Source organism: Montipora foliosa, chromosome 3 (genome assembly GCF_036669935.1).
Source record: "Montipora foliosa isolate CH-2021 chromosome 3, ASM3666993v2, whole genome shotgun sequence".
Classification (NCBI taxonomy): Eukaryota; Metazoa; Cnidaria; class Anthozoa; order Scleractinia; family Acroporidae; genus Montipora; species Montipora foliosa.
In genome coordinates this window covers 63,844,714-63,849,713 of record NC_090871.1, presented here as the reverse complement: position 1 = coordinate 63,849,713, position 5,000 = coordinate 63,844,714, and the positions used below count along the sequence as shown (strand labels likewise).

The 5,000-nt window shown below is 40.1% G+C and overlaps 1 pseudogene; it reads right to left on the bottom strand.

Moving 5' to 3' along the window:
• The window catches only part of LOC137996213 (uncharacterized), a 26,900-nt pseudogene that overhangs the window by 7,837 nt on the left and 14,063 nt on the right, over positions 1-5,000 (bottom strand).

Sequence of the window (5,000 nt, the reverse complement as noted above, 5' to 3'; positions counted from 1 at the left end):
TTAAACCGTGAAATCCAAAAACGGACATCAAAGAACCCATAACATTCACACTTTGAGTGGATTCTTCCGATCAAATCTAAACCAGTACTTTTTAGATTAAGCATCTGGTTGTTATTTTCGGAATAGGTTTCGAAAAAAGCATATTTTGTTTTGATAAGCATGCAAAGACTGTAAGTAATAGTTTACCGTGGGAGAGGTTCAAACTGAGACGTGTCAATAGCGCTGACATTTATAAGAGGGTCAAGACTACTTTGTCCCAGGTTTCAATTTAATCGATTATCATGGCCAATGCTCATTGTCGGCCTATGTCCTCAAGTGAGGCGCTAATTCGAGGGCGGCGCTTATTTTAAAATATTTCTGTATTCCTAGGGGAAAGGGGGGGGGGGGGGGGGGTGGAGGGTTTAAGGGAGAAACTTATTTGCTTTTTTTTCCAAATGCGGCGGTTATTACCGCGGTTATTCAAGGGCGGCGCTTGTTCAGGGGCAGCGCTTATTCAAGTGAATACGGTAATAGCCCTAATGTGTGATGACATCTAACTAGCTGATTTCACCATCAAGCCTCGCATTCGAAAATCAAACTTGTAAATAAGCCTCAGCTGAATCCCAAAGGAACAAACATAAGTGTTCTGGACATAAGTGTTTTTGGCTGGGATCTTCTGGTTTTTTTGTTTTGTCTTGTTTTTTTTATTTTTGTGGTGAAGGAGGCACATGATTCGAGATTACGTACACTTTTTGAGAGCACCCCTCCCCCAAAGTAAACATATTCTTAAGCTTACCCGAAGAAGTAAATGTCTTGTGCACATCATACGCCATAGCATTCATCCACGTGAAAGAGCATAAGAGAAAGTAATGAAGAAGGATGGCAATGACCTGGCATTCCTCACGACTGGAATTCTTCATTGATGCGAGAAAGACGCCTTGATACAGCAGCAAAGATAGCGACAAGTTAATGATGATCCTTCCAGGCAAGTTGCGCAGATCAGAAAATAGAGCGTAAGTCACCAAAAGAAGAAGGAGGGAAGCCATTGACGTAATACAGCCAGCTAAAGTCAATATTTCGAGAGATGTTGACGTCATTGTAGTGAAGTTGCCTGTGCTTCGCTGTTCCGCCAACACTGTCGCATTTCTTGAAAAGTTGACGCAAAGTAGCAAAATATTCCCGCGAATTGTGTACGTCATTTTCCCGTAAATCTTGTGGTGAGGTTTAATGTAGACGGTACCATGAGGTCGTTGTTCATAATCGCTTTGGTTGAAAGCTACGAAAGTGCAGTTTAAATTCAGCAACAAACTTGTTTTGTTTGATATAAAGTCAACGGGTGCTGTTTGTTCATTCTGAGGAACTACAATCTGTAGCATGAAATCAACGGGTACTGCCTTTTTAATGGGGAAAATGTGCATCGTGTCAAATCGTTGTGAAGAGCCTGTTACAATGCTTTTACATTTTCCAACGTATGGGTCGTACACTTCGTCAGAAGCACAGATTAAAGTTCGTTCAGGACTTCGCAACGGGCCCCTTCTATTGTCTTTGACTTTAACCCTCTTCTCGAAGGAGGAGGTAAAATCAAACAGGATTGTCAGAGGCGGAACTACTGAAGATTCACAAACAATAGAGGTTGTCAAAGAGCTGGGCTTAAATCCGTTACACAATGCGCATTGCAGATTTCGAAATATTATATCCCAATTTGGCATGACATAAACAGGAAAAGCATACCCCAGGCACTGTGATTGGCAGTACGATCCATTTTTCTCTCGACCAATCCCTGAACAATCTTGAAAATGAGGGATGCATTGCTTTAAGTCTTGCACCCAAGATTCTGTGAATTTTAATGAACAGTTGGCATGCGCGAAGCGCACTAATTGACTAAGATTGAACGCCGCTGTGTTAATCCATTTACGACAATACGCCTCGAGTTTCCAGTAGGTAATATTCACTGCACCATTGCACCTTGCACAAAAGACATTTCGGTATTTAATGCGGCTGCTGTTGTCAAACACGGGCCAATCATTTAACAGATCGCTTCGATCTTCATTTTGACATTGACGGAGCACAATCTCATCTGTCCAGTTTCTTGGACATGTGCTCCACACTGCAAAACTCGTAACATTTGTTCCGTGTTTGACAGGACGACAGAATTCATGCTGGCTTAGTGGGCTTCCTCGAGGGTTGACTCGCTTCCTGCATCTGCAAATGATAACGCTAGCTATGAGGATGACGATGACGATAACGATAACGATATTAACCACTTTATTGAAGTTCCAATTTTGTCTAGCTGAGTAAAAGTGCTTTACTAATTGGGGAGACTGTAAATCAATTCAAATCACTCTTCATTAAAACAAGTCCAATCAAAGGATGGTTTTAGGCGGGAGAGGAAAACCGGAGTACCTGGAAGGAAACATACAGGGGCAGAGTCGAGAACAAACAAACTCAAGCCATATCTTTCAGTTTGGCCACATTGGTGAAAGGCAAGGACTCTACCGCTAGCGCCAACGCCACACCCAATTCCCCTACGGCCCTCCGCTCCCCTCTTTGCGGGAAACAATCTCAATATCAATATCAATATCAATATCTATTGATTAGTTTATATGTCGTGGAATTTAATCTTCATAAATATATTTACCAACGTTTTAAAACCCATTGTTGCTTTTCCTGCACTACTTAACACAAATGCGAAATATATTAACTTTATTTATATTAAAAGAGAAGTATTGCTGCAAATTGCGATGCGAAAGCTTATGTTAAACATTACAAAGAGTAAATCAGGCACGCAACACTTGGCAATGGATTGACTTGGTGATCTGATCGGCATAATTTAAATCTAAGAATATAGAAGCAGGAGCCGATGCAATGTTGAAGGATTTTGTACTATATTTGAGTTAGTCAAATCGATCTGACCTCTTCAGCTCACTGGTTCACAGGTTCACTGTATTAAAGCGTATTTTCATGTCCATAAATTGATTCGCACCAAAAAAAAAATAATAATAAAAAGATAAAATGTCTGAACATTTTGTCCAGGCTTGGTTTTTTTCTCTTTTCTTTTTTCAGAAAAAAGCAAAAAAAGTAAGAGAGAAATGATCCTCGCCCGTGTCTGGACAATTTAAGCAGTTGTCTCTTATAGATACCTGAACAATTTAGGCCCCAGTTGTTCAAACGATGGATAGCGCTATCCACCGGATAAATCACAATCCAGCGGATAAACACTTCTAGCAATCCAGTGGATAGCGCTATCCATCCTTTCAACAACTGGGGCCGGGTGTCTTCCACGGGATTCGAACCCAGGACCTCTGCGATGACGGTGCAATGCTCTATAGATTTTATAGGTTATGTGTATGTTACATAGTCTATATAGATAATATAGATTATATAGGTTATACAGAAAGTCACTCATAATTATTACTTACAATTTGTTGAAATCGAAGCAGCAGTCGCCATATTCGTCACAAAATTTATCGCAGAAACATAATCGTTCTGAGCTGGTTAGATTGCCCAAAGCGTTTCTCTCGTCCACACCACACCTATTGCTGCAACTGTATCTCTCCCTATTCCCATAAAAATTATCTGCTTGAAAATTACGGATTTCTTCAGCCCAGTTTGTTCCCTGCAGATCTACGCAGATGCAAATGATTATGTAAGACTCAGAACTGAATTAACAGTGAGAAAAAAAACTGTCTTTAAAATGTTGAATCGTTATTAAGATTTCAATTAAAGTACAAAAGGAGATGCACTATTATTCAGAGGATATGCTTTAATAGGCCACCAAAAATACCATAAATTTTTGTTTGCCCTCCAAAATGTTGCATAATTATAGCATTGTATAATGTAAATTGCCTCTAGCAATTTAATACTGGACGGCATGACAGTTTCACTTGCTGATTTTTTGGGACAGGAAACAGGACATAAAATTCTTGGCAATAATGTATCTTTAGCCAGAAATTAAGTTGCGCCATCACATCGAACATTCTTGGAAGTCGAAATAAAAACATTATTTCTCATGAATAGGCTCGCAAGGAATAACAAAAAGTAAACTGCCGCGGAACGGGAAAATACACGCCATGCCGCCATAATGATCATGCCCGTTGAACATGAAAAAGTTGTTTATCAGCGTTTGGGGTTGTCGGTGAAGATGGATGTTTGTGAGACGACGCCGACTACGATAACGCGATAAAACAACAGGACTAACGAGCAAAAACAAAAGCTCTGCACGCCCTGCACGTGCGTTTTAGACTAGTGTACATTTCTATGCCGTTCTCTCTCTGACAACGGAGGTTAACTATCAATAGAGTTATTTCAGTAGAGTTATGACTTTTGAGTTAGAGTTAACTAATTCCAAAATCCTGAATTCAAGATTTTGGACTGCCAAAAATCCTGAATTCACGATTTTGGACTGTCAAAATCCTGACTTCACGATTTTAAACTGCCAAAATCCTGAATTCAAGATTTTGGAAGACCTAAATATTGAATTCCAAATCTTGTATTCAGGATTTTGGACTGCCAAAATCATGAATTCAGGATTTTGCAACTTAACTCTAACTCTACGACATAACTCTATGAAAATAAGTAAGAATAGCTGCCCCCCTGACAACGACATGAATTGACAAAATTTGAGGTTATGCGGAGGACGTGAGGAATGTTGATACACGCTTCCCATGCCGAGCGAATTGGGGTAAATGGAAAATCATATTCTTAGACAAAGTTCTCATGGCCGACGTCATCATCCTTGCGTGAGGCCCTATTAGACTCGGAGACGCGCTTTAAAAGGCTTGGTACCTTAAGCACATGCAGATGGTTTGTCAATCAACAGTGCATGCATGCAGATTTCTAAAACCGTGACCCCAAAGCATTGTTTCGCACTCCTTGACCTAATATTTCACATCTGCGCCTGTTCCCTTTCGAAAACCCGGTTAAACCTGGATGTTGGTGGCCGTCATTTTTTCCATCAGATATGGCTAAAATACAGGTGTTTAATGTATTATTGTAAAACTCCCTGAAAATTAAAATTTGTA